This window comes from Populus alba, chromosome 19, assembly GCF_005239225.2.
Source record: "Populus alba chromosome 19, ASM523922v2, whole genome shotgun sequence".
Taxonomy (NCBI): domain Eukaryota; kingdom Viridiplantae; phylum Streptophyta; class Magnoliopsida; order Malpighiales; family Salicaceae; genus Populus; species Populus alba.
In genome coordinates this window covers 10,421,598-10,436,920 of record NC_133302.1, presented here as the reverse complement: position 1 = coordinate 10,436,920, position 15,323 = coordinate 10,421,598, and positions in this window count along the sequence as shown.

Here is a 15,323-nt window from a genome sequence, read left to right as displayed (position 1 = left end):
TAAATTTTTCCCCTATCCAGGCCGATAACAGGCTCACTATTGAGATGAAATGCCACTCTTGACAAAACAGCCCTTCTGGTAGGTAAAGGAATTGACTTGATAACTGCCAAACAAGTGTTTGCATAAGTGGTTCCAGCCTTTCTCAGCCCATGTTTTCGGACATCAGCTCATGGAATTAGTCGAAAATTCGTATATCCTAGTGTGAGCAAAAAGAGTACCTATCGATTTTCACTTCATTCCTGGGCATACTGGAGAACTTCTCGCTTTGGACTTGTGTTCTTAAAGAAAAGGTTGGCAGGAGATAAAAGCTACAACTCCGGGAAAATTGCTTACAACAGTGAGCACATTACCAGGAGTATTTAGCCTTGTAAGGTGGTCCTTGCTAATTCACATAAGATTCCACGTGCCCTATGTTACTCGGGTCAGAGCCTGACCTTTCTACCCCAAGATAAGCATGCCAACCAAGCCTAGCAACTATAGATCTTGAGCATCTTGCAAGGGATTCGGAAAGTTGGGGGGGGCGATGACTTATTGGCAGTGAGGGGCAAGGTTGCTTTGCTAACTATTCTATTAGGAACTGCGAAGAAGGGCATTGTTTGGTCTAGAAGCAAAAACATAAGAAGAAGAAAAATAAGAAACTAGGCTAAAAATAGAAAGGGGAAGTTCTTTCGATAACGAGATTGAGAGCGTTGTGAACCCCCCGAAGGGGGCCTTTCTTGCCTTCCACTTAAGCTGTGTAAGAAAGGCCCAAAGCCAGAAAAGACAAGAAAGCAATATGCGCAAAAAAAGAAAGTTTGAAATCATTATGTTTTCAAGGCTGAAAGCTATAGAAGCACCTTTGAAGAGAGTGTCGTCCTTCCACTAAGCCTTCCTACCTATATTCAACTTAGTACAAAGGCAAGTGTGGAGGGAAAAGGACAAGGAAAAGATAGACTATGCCACAAGGCTACTATAAATAAAAGAAAAGTATTATGTGAGTGATACCAATCGAACACTTCTGATTCAAAATCATGGTGTAACATGTATCCCCCTGTTTTGATTATGGAATAAATGAAATAAATCAAAAAATGAATTTTTGTTCAAGAAAGAAATCTTATTGGAACTGTCCATATCCAATTCATTCTTCAAAACCATCACATCTCGGATCTGATGAAATGTGATGAATTGAGACGGTATTTTGTAAATACGTAATTGTCCAAAAATACGTATATAATAGTAGATTCACTACTGCTGATTAGTACTTAAAAGTGCATGTTTATCAAGGTTTTATATCATCATTTTGCACTTGAAGTATCAATAACTCCTTAACTAAAGTATGTTTTATAATAACAAGTTTGATATTATAAGATACCTTAATTTATGGTAAATGCTCATTTTAAATGCAGGACTATCACATAAATAAAAGGATTGATTGATGAGTTTAAGCATTGAAAGTTAAAGGACAAAGAGATGGCCAAACTTAGAAAAGAGATGTCGGTGCAGTCCAAACCGGAACAGTGCTCGGTAATTGGATCATATCTGGAGCTCTAGATCTCGGATTTAGGTCCATTTTATATGGATGGAAAGGTAAAACATAGACCTACAACTTTCATTTGGACACCAAGATCTAAGAAGGCCGTTTTCAAGTCCAAAATATAGGAACAACGAAGAAGTCCGAAGCTGTCCTGCAGCCCAGACACTATTTAGTGTTCAGCCCATATCTTGAGTTCTAGAAGTCCAAATGACCTCATCTTTTTTTTGTTGGAAAGCTGAGACAATTTCCTAGAACATTCTTGAGGATTCTGGGCAAATTATGATGTTAGAAATGACGTCTTGATCAGACAAGAAGATAAGGATTGTTATCTAGTCAAGATGTGGCCACCCACTCATCAATTAGTCAACAAATCAATAGTTCCAAATTTTTGGCCTATAAAAGGAGGCACTTACCATGTATTGAGGCATCTTGGTGTTCAGATCAAGATCATGCTCTTGCTTTCTCTCTTTGTATTGCTTATGTCTTGCTTTCATTAATATCAAGTTTATGCACTTCATTTCCTTTCCTTTGTCTAGTTAACTTCTTTCTCATTTATGTTCTTGTCTTGCTCATTTATGTTTCTTTCTTTTATTATGTCTAGCTAAGTTAATTATGTCAAGGTGAAAAGGGTACACTAATGGTGTAAGAACAAGTATAATATAAACTTAACATGGACCTTAACGTTGGATACTAACATGTTTTATATTTGTTATCTTGTTCACTTTAATACTTTGCTTGTTAAATGGTTAATCTAGATTTATGTTGTGTAACACTTGGTACAACAAATACTTGGCACTTTCATAGCCCATACTGTATGGTTTAACCGACACCTGAGCTATGAAAGGAACTTGATTTGTTGTTAACATAAGTTATAATCATGAATGCCTGCCAACATTTACAAGTATTAGCTTTATTCGAATAAGATAATTAATGTAATCATGTTAACAATTTTATAATCTGATTGGAACCTCCTTTATGTGTGGTTTCCAATTGAGTAATAAGAGTTTATATTATACTTGTTTGAAGTACCATAAGTGGATCCTCTAACCTTGACATTTGTTTTTATCATTGTTTAATCCTTACGTTAATCTTTTATCTCAAAGTTCTCATTAATTTCTTCATCTTCTGTTATTATTATTATTATCATTGTTATTATTATTATTATTTACATTCTGTTTATATTATATAATATATATCTTTGATCTTTTCATAAAGTCAGTATATAGGCTGGAAACCTGTGACCCGATCTTTAGATCATTCTCAGGTATAAACAACGCCACGTAATGAGTATTATTATTGTTGTTGTTGTTGTTGTTGTTGTCTTGTTATTTATAATTTATACAATTAACCTCTCTGTGGTTCGACCCCGGTCTTTGCCGGGTTATTTATTACTTCGACACTCCTGCACTTGGGAAGAGACATCAAGCTTTTGGTCGTGTCAAGTTTTTGGCGCCATTGCCAGGGAGGTAAATTCTTGTATAAATTATAATATTTAATTTATTTTCTCTTTTCACTTTTCATTTTATCTATTTTTGTTTCCTTTGTTTTGTTTTGTTTCTTTTCTTCTATTTTCTTTTCTTGCTTTTATTCTCTTCTTACACGTGCATGAAAGTTTGGTCACGTACATTAAGTGGTAGACTTTGTAGGGTATCCTCATCATTTTCAGAAAATATGGCCGAAGAAGATAATCAATCACTTCATAATGAGAATAATGAGAATAACCGTATGAGAACACTTAGAGACCACATGAATCCCACAAGAACAAGTGCACCCTCATGCATAGTTTTCCCTCCTGATGCATCTCATTTTAATTTTAAGCCAGACATTATTCAACTTTTACCATCTTTTCATGGCTTAGACTTAGAAAATCCATACTTGCATTTAAGGGAATTTGAGGAGGTCTGTAATACCTATAATGACTCAAATTGTAGCATGAACACCATTCGATTAAAGCTTTTTCCTTTTTCATTAAAAGATAAAGCTAAAACATGGCTACAAAATTTGAGACCAGGATCCATTCATGCTTGGGATGATATGCAACAACAATTTTTAAAGAAGTTTTTTTCCATCTCACAGAACAAAACTCTTTCAAAAGACAAATCATCACTTTCACTCAAAAGCCAGGAGAAACATTTTACCAATGTTGGGATAGGTATCGAGATTTGCTTAATACTTGCCCACATCATGGTTTTGAAACATGGAGATTGGTTTCACATTTTTATGAGGGTTTAACACCTAGAGATAGGCAAATGGTTGAATTGATGTGCAATGGAACTTTTGAAGATAAAGACCCTAATGAAGCAATGGAGTACCTAGACTTGCTAGCTGAAAATGCTCAAAATTGGGACACCACAGGTACTTATGAGGCACCAGGTAAAACTCAACCTCATACATCTAGTGGGGGTATGCACAACCTTAGGGAAGATCATGACCTCCAAGCCAAGTTTGCATCTTTAGCTAGAAAAGTCGAGGCACTAGAATTAAAAAAGAGTGGTCAATTAAAATCTGTTCAAGACATTGTGTGTCAAATCTGTGAAACAAATGAGCATGCAACCAATGATTTTCCAACTTTGCCTTCTTTCAAGGAATGCCTCCATGAACAAGCTCATGCTTTAAACAGTTTCCAAAGACCCAACCATAACCCATACTCACAAACATATAACCCTGGTTGGAGAAATCACCCAAATTTTAGTTGGAAGAGTGATAGCAACAATGCACAAACTTCACATCCACCGTTTCAAGCACACCATAATTTTCAAAATTCTCATGGATATGCACCTCCTTATGCTCCACCTCCTAGAAGAAATTTTGAGGAAACATTGCATGCATTCATTGAAAAGCAGGAGACAATCAACACTCAACTTGCTCAAAGCATGACCGATTTTAAAGATGCTCTTGCAAAATTAACATCTGCTCTCAGTTTCCAAGAGAAAGGTAAGTTTCCTTCTCAACCACAGCAAAATCCAAAGGGGCAATACAATGCAAATGCAAGTAGTTCTGGAAGCCAACACATGGATCAAGTCAAATTAGTCATCACTCTTCGTAGTGGTAAGGTTATTGAAAAACCTATTCTTGAACCTTGTGAGAAAGATGATGAGTCTATCTCTGAGGGTAAGGAAGGGGTTGAACCTGAACATTGCAAAGAAAAGGCTGATTCCCCGCCAGCACTTCCATTTCCTCATGCCATGATCAAACAAAGGAAAGTTAGTCACAACTCTGAAATCTTTGAAATTTTCAAACAGGTAAGGATCAATATACCTTTGTTGGATGCTATTAAACAGGTTCCTTCCTATGCTAAATTTTTGAAAGATCTGTGCACTGTGAAGAGAAAATTGAATGTGAAAAAGAAAGCATTTTTAGCCGAACAAGTAAGTGCCATTCTTCAGAACAATAATGCTTTGAAATATAAAGACCCTGGTTGTCCTACAATTTCTTGCTTTAGTGGAGAACATAAAATTGAAAGAGCCTTACTTGATCTTGGAGCTAGTGTGAATTTACTTCCATATTCAGTTTTTCAGAGTCTCAATCTAGGTGAGTTAAAACCAACCTCTGTAACTCTTTTACTCGCCGATAGATCTGTAAAAGTGCCTAGAGGAATAATTGAAGATGTGTTGGTACAAGTTGATAAATTCATTTATCCTGTGGATTTTGTTGTCTTGGACACGCAACCTGTTGAAGCATGTAATTCAATTCCTGTCATTTTAGGACGTCCATTTCTTGCCACTTCTAATGCATTGATTAATTGTAGGAATGGACTGATGAAGCTATCATTTGGAAACATGACATTGGAGATGAATTTTTCAACATTTACAAGCAACCTGGAGATGATAATGATTTACAGGAAGTGGACTTTATTGAAAAATTAGTTCATGATCAATTACAAACCACTTCTAGTGAAACTGAGATTGATGAATCTGATGATTTGCAAATGGTCTACTTTCAGGAATCAAAGGCATGCAATTGGAGACCACAAATTGAAGAATTGCCACCACGATCAATTGAGCCCATACCTTCAAGTGTTCAACCACCAAAACCTGAATTGAAGCCGTTACCATTTAATCTTAAATACTCATTTTTGGGAGAAAATGAAACTTTTCCGGTAATAATCTCTTCCAAACTTAATGCGCATCAAGAAGGTAAGTTATTACAGACTCTAAAAATGCACAAAAATGCATTAGGATGGACCATAGCTGACATAAAAGGAATTAGCCCTTTGATTTGCACACACAGGATTTATTTGGAGGAAAATGCTAAACCCTCTAGAGAAATGCAACGAAGGCTTAATCCTAATATGAAAGAAGTAGTGAAAAATGAAGTCATTAAGCTTCTAGATAATGGAATCATTTATCCTATTTCTGATAGCAAATGGGTAAGTCCTACCCAAGTTGTACCCAAAAAGTCTGGAGTCACTGTGATAACAAATGAGAAAAATGAGTTAATTCCAACTAGGACTGTTACGGGTTGGCGCATGTGCATTGACTATAGGAAACTTAATTCAATGACTAGAAAAGATCATTTCCCTTTACCTTTCATGGACCAAATCCTAGAAAGAGTTGCAGGTCATGAATTTTATTGTTTCCTAGATGGTTATTCAGGTTACAATCAAATTGAAATTGCATTGGAAGATCAAGAGAAGACTACTTTCACATGTCCATTTGGTACTTTTGCATATCGAAGGATGCCTTTTGGATTATGTAATGCACCAGCCACGTTTCAAAGATGCATGCTTAGCATATTCAGTGATATGGTTGAACGTTTTCTTGAAATTTTTATGGATGATTTTTCTGTTTTTGGTGATTCATTTGATGATTGTTTGACTAACTTAGAAAAGGTTTTGAGCAGGTGTGAAGAGAAGAATCTTGTACTGAATTGGGAAAAATGTCACTTTATGGTAACAAACGGCATTGTACTTGGTCACATTATTTCATCGAAAGGAATTGAGGTTGACAAATCTAAAATCGAGTTAATTGCCAACTTACCAACACCAAAATCTGTTAAAGATGTTAGATCATTCTTAGGACATGCTGGTTTTTACAAAAGGTTCATCAAAGATTTTAGTGTAATATCTAAGCCCTTGAGTAACCTTCTAACAAAGGATAATATTTTTGAATGGACTGAACATTGTGAGGAAACCTTTGTTAAACTTAAAAACTTGCTTACTTCTGCTCCTGTCATTCAACCTCCTGATTGGTCATTACCTTTTGAAATAATGTGTGACGCTAGTGATTATGCCGTGGGTGCTGTCTTGGGACAAAGGAAAGATAAGAAACCTTATGTGATTTACTATGCAAGTAAAACTTTAAATAGTGCTCAAATGAATTACACTACCACTGAAAAAGAATTACTTGCAGTAGTATTTGCATGTGACAAGTTCAAATCTTATCTTGTTGGCTCACCTGTTATTGTTTTTAGTGATCATGCAGCATTGAAATATCTTCTCTCTAAGAAAGATTCTAAGGCTAGATTGGTGCGGTGGATTTTGTTACTTCAAGAATTTGATATCACAATCAAAGACAAGAAAGGCACCGAAAATGTTGTCGCGGATCATTTGTCAAGATTGACAACCGATTCGAGATCTGACATTACACCAATCAATGACTACTTTCCTGATGAATCTTTTTTTTCTGTCTCTACGATGCCTTGGTTTGCTAATATTGTTAATTTTCTTGTTTCAGGACAATTGCCAGCTCATTGGAGTACCCAAGACAAAAGAAAGTTCTTGAACGAAGTAAAGAACTTTTATTGGGATGACCCTTATTTATTCAAATATTGTCCTGATCAAATATTTCGAAGATGCATTCCTGACAATGAGGTAAGTAGTGTCATTAAATTTTGTCATTCTGAGGCATGTGGGGGTCATTTCTCATCAAGAAAGACAACTGCAAAAATCTTACAAAGTGGATTCTATTGGCCCACCATGTTCAAAGACTCACATGCATTCTGTAAGATTTGTGAAAATTGTCAAAAGTTGGGATCTATTTCGAAACGTCACATGATGCCTTTAAATCCTATTCTTGTCATTGAGATCTTTGATTGTTGGGGTATAGATTTCATGGGTCCATTTCCTCCATCATTTGGTTTCTTGTACATATTGGTCGCAGTAGATTATGTTTCAAAATGGATAGAGGCAATTCCAAGTCGAACCAATGATCACAAAATAGTGATAAAGTTTTTGAAAGAAAACATTTTAAGTCGATTTGGAATCCCTCGAGCCATGATAAGTGACGGTGGAACACACTTTTGCAACAAGCCATTTGAGTCTTTAATGAAGAAATATGGAATCACACATAAAGTTGTCACCCCTTATCACCCTCAGACAAGTGGACAAGTAGAGCTTGCTAATAGGGAGATCAAATAGATCTTGGAGAAAACAGTGAACCCTAATAGGAAAGACTGGTCTTTAAGACTTAATGATGCACTTTGGGCTTATCGAACTGCTTATAAAACATCATTAGGTATGTCACCTTATAGAATAGTCTATGGAAAACCTTGTCACTTGCCTGTGGAAATTGAACATAAAGCTTATTAGGCTATTAAAGCTTTCAATTCAAGCCTTGATGATGCTAGTCAGCTGCGAAAATTGCAAATAAATGAGCTTGAGGAAATAAGAAATGATGCATATGACAATTCAAAAATTCATAAAGCAAGAATTAAAGAGTTTCATGACAAGAAAATACTGAGAAAAACATTCAATGTTGGTCAAAAAGTCTTGCTTTATAATTCTCGACTCCATTTATTTCCTGGAAAACTAAGAACAAGATGGAGCGGTCCTTTTATTATGAAACATGTGTATCCATATGGGGCCTGTGATATTGAGAATCCAAAGAATGACAATGTTTTCAAGGTAAATGGGCATCGTTTGAAAGTTTATTTTGACAATTTTTCGGTTGAAAATGACTCTATTGAATTGAGTGATCCTGTATATAAAGATTGATTCTTTTTCTCACATTGTTTTGTGTTTTGTTGTTTTGCTAGTCTCTCTTTCACCCCGGTCAAATGGCGGATAACGGTACTCCGTGACTTAAGTCGGTTCTTTCAGTTTCCCAAATAACTGATATCTGTATATGTTTGTATAATTCTTAGCTCTTTCTTCCTTCTTTGAATCGCTTCTCTAATTCTCTTTTGAAAATGGACACCACTCTTGAAAAGTTGAAAAGGTATTTTCCCGCTTTGCCTCAGAATGCGATTACAAAAATTTACCGTGCTAGGTGTGCAAGATTGAGGTTGTTAATGAATCATGGAATTCCTGAAGATATTCGCTGGCTAATTGAAGCAAAGGTCCGATTATCAGGTGAGTCCTCCAATTCTTTCATTTCACACATGCCTGGAACAGGTAAAAGCACTTTTGCAAAGAAACGTCGTGCAAAACGACTGAAAGTCTGTCATCGATGTGCCAGATGGACTTGTAATGCGACATGTCGTTCTTTAGGAATGGTATCTGTAAACCGTGAAGATAAAATACAATTCATTAAGGATGGCCTGAGTAAGGGGTCTTTAGATAATCTTTTATTGACCCTTGAGACGCATCCTAGTGGAGATGTGCATCGTGTAATTCATGATTTATGGCCACAATTCCATAAAGAACATGATCGACTTAGTCTTGGGAATCTGACTAAAAAAGACCCTGTTTGCCAGTTTTTAAGAAAACTGGATGGGAAGCCTATCCCCGACCCATAGAGGGCGTTTAAGCCGTTCTTGGACGTAAAACCAAGGGAAGATGTGAGCCACAATCACAACTACCTGTACATACACATGCTTTTTCAAAATAAATAATTAATAAAGAGAGAGAGAGAGAGAGAGAGAGTTTGTGAGACTACAGTTGGCCTACATATAGGTGGTATGATTGCATTTTCAATTTTCATCTATAAATTCTTCTCTTCCTTCCCTTCATTTCTACTCATCCCATACATTCATCAAATATAGAAGTGTGTAGAAATGGCAGGTTCCTCAAGTCATCACATAAAAAATATTTGTGTTTTCGGTGGATCCAGTCCTGGGAAAGAAAAAGAGTTTTTAGAATCAGCAAATCATCTTGGTCGGGTACTAGCTGAGAGAAAGATTCATTTAGTGTATGGGGGAGGTAGCCTTGGGTTAATGGGAGGTGTGTCAATGGCTGCATTTTTGGGAGGCAGTCAAGTTTTGGGGGTTGTCCCCAAAGCTTTAGCAAATGGGGACATCATTGGAAAAACAATTGGAGAAGAACTACAGGTCCCAACAATGTCTGATCGACTGAATACCATGTTTAACCATGCTGATGCCTTCATTGCCTTACCAGGTGGTCTGGGCACATTGGAAGAGATCATTCATATTTCATCTTGGGCCCAACTGCACATTCACCATAAACCTATAGGTTTGTTAAACGTTAATGGTTTTTATGATAAGTTGCTGTCTTTCCTTGATCAAGCTGTGGAACAGGAATTTCTAACATCTTCGGCACGACAAATCATAATCTCTACTGTTACTGTTGAACAATTGATTGACCAACTACAATCTTTCATCCCTTTCATTGATCCCTGCATGAGTCGCCTAGATTGGTCAACTAAGGAAAGCCGTAAAAAGCTTAGATTAGATTTGAGCCTTCATCTGTGAAAACTTGTGTCTTTTGGTTTTATTAATAGCATATTATTTTGTTTTGTTACTTCTTATGTTTGTTTAAGTGTATTTCAGGTTTGTCATTGTTCGCTGTTTCAGGTGATGTCTTCTATACTCTATCTTTCTACCTTCGAACATTGAGGACAATGTCTCGTTTTGGTTGGGGGGAGAGGGTAGTACTTCAAAAAAAAAAAAAAAAACTAACTTGCTAACTGTTTTTGCTATTATTAAAACCATTTGACAAAATTGTTATTAGGATGGCAGAGTATGGAATCAATTTTATTGACTCTAGAGACGCATCTTAGTAAGTTTCATTACCAAGGTCTATCATAATACTTCTTGAAATATTCAGGTTTACAAATTCTCACATTGTTATCACTTGATTCTGCTCATATACTCATTTAACAAGTATTATTAAACCTTCATTTTCACACACACACTTTAACATATGATTGTGGGTTGCACATTGGATTATTACAGTAATTATGTTCTTTTGTTGAAGGTAACAACTACGGGTAAAGGATAGTATATAATTTGCAAAAAAAAAAAAAAAAAAAGAAAAAAAAAGAAGAAGAAAAAGAAAAAAAAAGAAAGATAGTATTGATGATAATAAAACGTGGATAAGTTTGGTTTCGTAGCCTCCATAACCTAAGCAATTAAGCCCGAAAGGGTGTTTTAACACCTAGTACCCTAAAGTCAACTAACTTGGGAGCTATTGGCCCAAAGCTTGTTACATGGGTTAAGGAGAAAAGCTTAAGGGAATCAAACATTGCACTATCTACGTATTAGTATCTGCAACCCGAGTTGTTAAGCTCGTAGGGGTGTCTCAACACCTAATGCCCTAAGACCAACTGGTCTGGGAGTCATTAGCCTAAAACTCGTTACATGGGTTAAAGATACATTGTGTTTTAAGTTGTATGTGTATATAAATAAAAAGAAAAAAAATAATCCCAACCCAAGGAAGTTCACCGTAAACATTTGAACATAATATTGTTTTCTTCCAACAAAAGCCCCATCATCTATGTTTTCATTGAGCACACAAAAAGAAGGTTTATTAATATCTTGTTTAAGAAGTATGAAGCAGGAATATAAATTTAATGAGAGTTTGTTTATCTGGATAGATTAATGGAAGTTGAATGATGAATGCCTTGCTTTGTGGAACTTGCAAATTGTTTCTCTATTTTAACGCTTTAGATTACTAGGGACTAGTAATAAGCTGGTTGGGGGGTGTGATTAGTACTTAAAAGTGCATGTTTATCAAGGTTTTATATCATCATTTTGCACTTGAAGTATCAATAACTCCTTAACTAAAGTATGTTTTATAATAACAAGTTTGATATTATAAGATACCTTAATTTATGGTAAATGCTCATTTTAAATGCAGGACTATCACATAAATAAAAGGATTGATTGATGAGTTTAAGCATTGAAAGTTAAAGGACAAAGAGATGGCCAAACTTAGAAAAGAGATGTCGGTGCAGTCCAAACCGGAACAGTGCTCGGTAATTGGATCATATCTGGAGCTCTAGATCTCGGATTTAGGTCCATTTTATATGGATGGAAAGGTAAAACATAGGCCTACAACTTTCATTTGGACACCAAGATCTAAGAAGGCCGTTTTCAAGTCCAAAATATAGGAACAACGAAGAAGTCCGAAGCTGTCCTGCAGCCCAGACACTATTTAGTGTTCAGCCCATATCTTGAGTTCTAGAAGTCCAAATGACCTCATATTTTTTTTGTTGGAAAGCTGAGACAATTTCCTAGAATATTCTTGAGGATTCTGGGCAAATTATGATGTTAGCAATGACGTCTTGATCAGACAAGAAGATAAGGATTGTTATCTAGTCAAGATGTGGCCACCCACTCATCAATTAGTCAACAAATCAATAGTTCCAAATTTTGGCCTATAAAAGGAGGCACTTACCATGTATTGAGGCATCTTGGTGTTCAGATCAAGATCATGCTCTTGCTTTCTCTCTTTGTATTGCTTATGTCTTGCTTTCATTAATATCAAGTTTATGCACTTCATTTCCTTTCCTTTGTCTAGTTAACTTCTTTCTCATTTATGTTCTTGTCTTGCTCATTTATATTTCTTTCTTTTATTATGTCTAGCTAAGTTAATTATGTCAAGGTGAAAAGGGTACACTAATGATGTAAGAACAAGTATAATATAAACTTAACATGGACCTTAACGTTGGATACTAACATGTTTTATATTTGTTATCTTGTTCACTTTAATACTTTGCTTGTTAAATGGTTAATCTAGATTTATGTTGTGTAACACTTGGTACAACAAATACTTGGCACTTTCATAGCCCATACTGTATGGTTTAACCGACACCTGAGCTATGAAAGGAACTTGATTTGTTTGTTAACATAAGTTATAATCATGAATGCCTGCCAACATTTACAAGTATTAGCTTTATTCGAATAAGATAATTAATGTAATCATGTTAACAATTTATAATCTGATTGGAACCTCCTTTATGTGTGGTTTCCAATTGAGTAATAAGAGTTTATATTATACTTGTTTGAAGTACCATAAGTGGATCCTCTAACCTTGACATTTGTTTTTATCATTGTTTAATCCTTACGTTAATCTTTTATCTCAAAGTTCTCATTAATTTCTTCATCTTCTGTTATTATTATTATTATCATTGTTATTATTATTATTATTTACATTCTGTTTATATTATATAATATATATCTTTGATCTTTTCATAAAGTCAGTATATAGGCTGGAAACCTGTGACCCGATCTTTAGATCATTCTCAGGTATAACAACGCCACGTACTGAGTATTATTATTGTTGTTGTTGTTGTTGTTGTTGTTGTCTTGTTATTTATAATTTATACAATTAACCTCTCTGTGGTTTGACCCCGGTCTTGCCGGGTTATTTATTACTTTGACACTCCTGCACTTGGGAAGAGACATCAAGCTTTTGATCGTGTCAACTGCCTCCATACTAATTTAATACATCTTTTTCCACATTAATATAGTTATTCCAACAGTATTTAGTATCATATATAATTTAGTATCATATATATTAGATTAGATGTTGGATAGATACGATACATACAATTAATTCTAACTATAAAAAATAGAATAGAAAAATAGAAAATTTTATTTTTTTTACATATTAGTTTTTGAGTTTGAAGGGGAGAGAGAGGATCATTGTAAAATATTGGAAGGGAGAGAGATGGTTGGTGAGATTTTGTTAACAAAAGAAATAGTTTTGTGTCATAGTGTTTCTCCCGATGAAAGGAGTGCTATCAAGATGTTTTTGGACTTTTATATTACTGAAAAAAGTAGGTCAAACTTCAAATTTTCTTGGGTTTAATTTTGTGTTTTCTTAATTGATTTAGGTTTTTTTTAGTAGAGAAATTAGTTTATGAAGATTATAAGAGTGTGTTTGAGGTGTTTTCACATAAAATGGGTTAATTGGTTTTTAGATCCAAAGAACCACATCCTTATTTTTCAGCCATTTCTCTGGCAATTTTCTAGCCATCTCGAGTCTATCCAAGATCTATTCGTCTCAATATTAAAAAAAAAACTTTTGTTTATAACTTTTTTTTTAAGTTAAATTGGATTTTTACTAATTATCCGAATTGTTTTTAGACACTTCAAATCGACTATGTTATATCGAGTTAACCCTATCCAAGTAATTTAAATTTTGAGCTAGATAAGAAATTAGATTGATAGGTTTTAAGGTCAACTTACTAGTTTATAGCATGTTATCTAAGAAATAAATATACTTGAAGAAAAATACAAAACAAAAATTAGCATATTAATGAGACTGAGGTTTTAGTTAGAAATATATCTTTTATTTTTATCTTTCTTTTTAATCATTCTAATTTTTTTTGGATGTCTTTGATTGTTTTTTATTTTTATTAAATAAATAACTTAGAATAGAATATTAGATTGTTTTTAAATTAAAGATATTAATAAGAATAATAAGACATATACTTGTAAATTAGTTTGTTTTGATAAAATTTTAATTATTCTTTTTATAAAAAAAAATTATAGCATATAATTACATTAGATAAATTAAAGGTTCTTTATATCATAAGATTAAATATCTTAATTTATTCTTGTTCTCAGCTTTTTAATTTAGAATTTAATTAGGATTAATAATTTTTTAATATTTATTAATATACTGATCCATTGCTCCTCAATTTATTTTATTTAATATAAATTTTTTTATTTTGAATTTATAATTAATATTTTTCTTGTTATGAAACAATGCTTATACATATTTTTTTCCATGTAAAAAGATATTTTACCCTTAACGCGCGGGTGAATTAATTAGTAAGTGCCTGTTTGATAACGTGGCTGCGGGTGAGGTTCACCCGCAGCCACGCCAAATGCCGTTTGGTTAACAAGAAAAAATTGTTTTTTGATGGTGAGATCCATCAAATTCTCAACCGCACCACATGTTTTGGAGAAGCAGCAAAATGCTGCTTCTCGTAGGGTAGAAAAGCAGAACAGTGGAGCCATTGTTGCAACAGTGCGAGTGAATTAATTCACTTGCACTGTTACAGTTTTAGTTTTTTTTTTTTTTTTTGAAAAACATTGCGAGAAGTTTAGTTTTTTTTTTCTTGAAAAATTAGTGCAATTAATTGATTTTACTCGCATTGTTCACGTGAACATGAACAATATTATTTTTTAAAAAAATTAGTTTAAGGTGAATTAAATTTACTCGTATTGTAATCTCAATTTTAATCCTGATAATATTTTACTTAATTTTATTGTACGCTCAAAAAATTATTTTTTCTGTAGTTCTTGTCGAATGAATTTTGTACATAATAAAATTGTAATTTTTTTTTTAAAAATTGTGTTTTACTTGAAAAACTAGTATTTAATATTATTTAATAACACTACATAAAAAGAAATTCAGTTTTTATGTTTATTTTAATTGTGTTTTATTCAAAAACCTAAAAGGAGATCGCTTAATGACGTAACAAAAAATTCAGTTTTTGTTGTTGCGCGCTTAAGAAACCATGAAAAATATAGTCCTTATTGGATAGATTTCGTATGTAATGACATTGCACATAGTTTAATGGAAGAGTAAAAAATATTTGATATCAATATTATTTATTTCATGATATAATAACAATGGTTAAATCTACAATTTTAAATTAAAAATCATTAATATATATATATATATATATATATATTAATTATTTTATAACCTCAATTTAAAAAGCATTTTTTTACT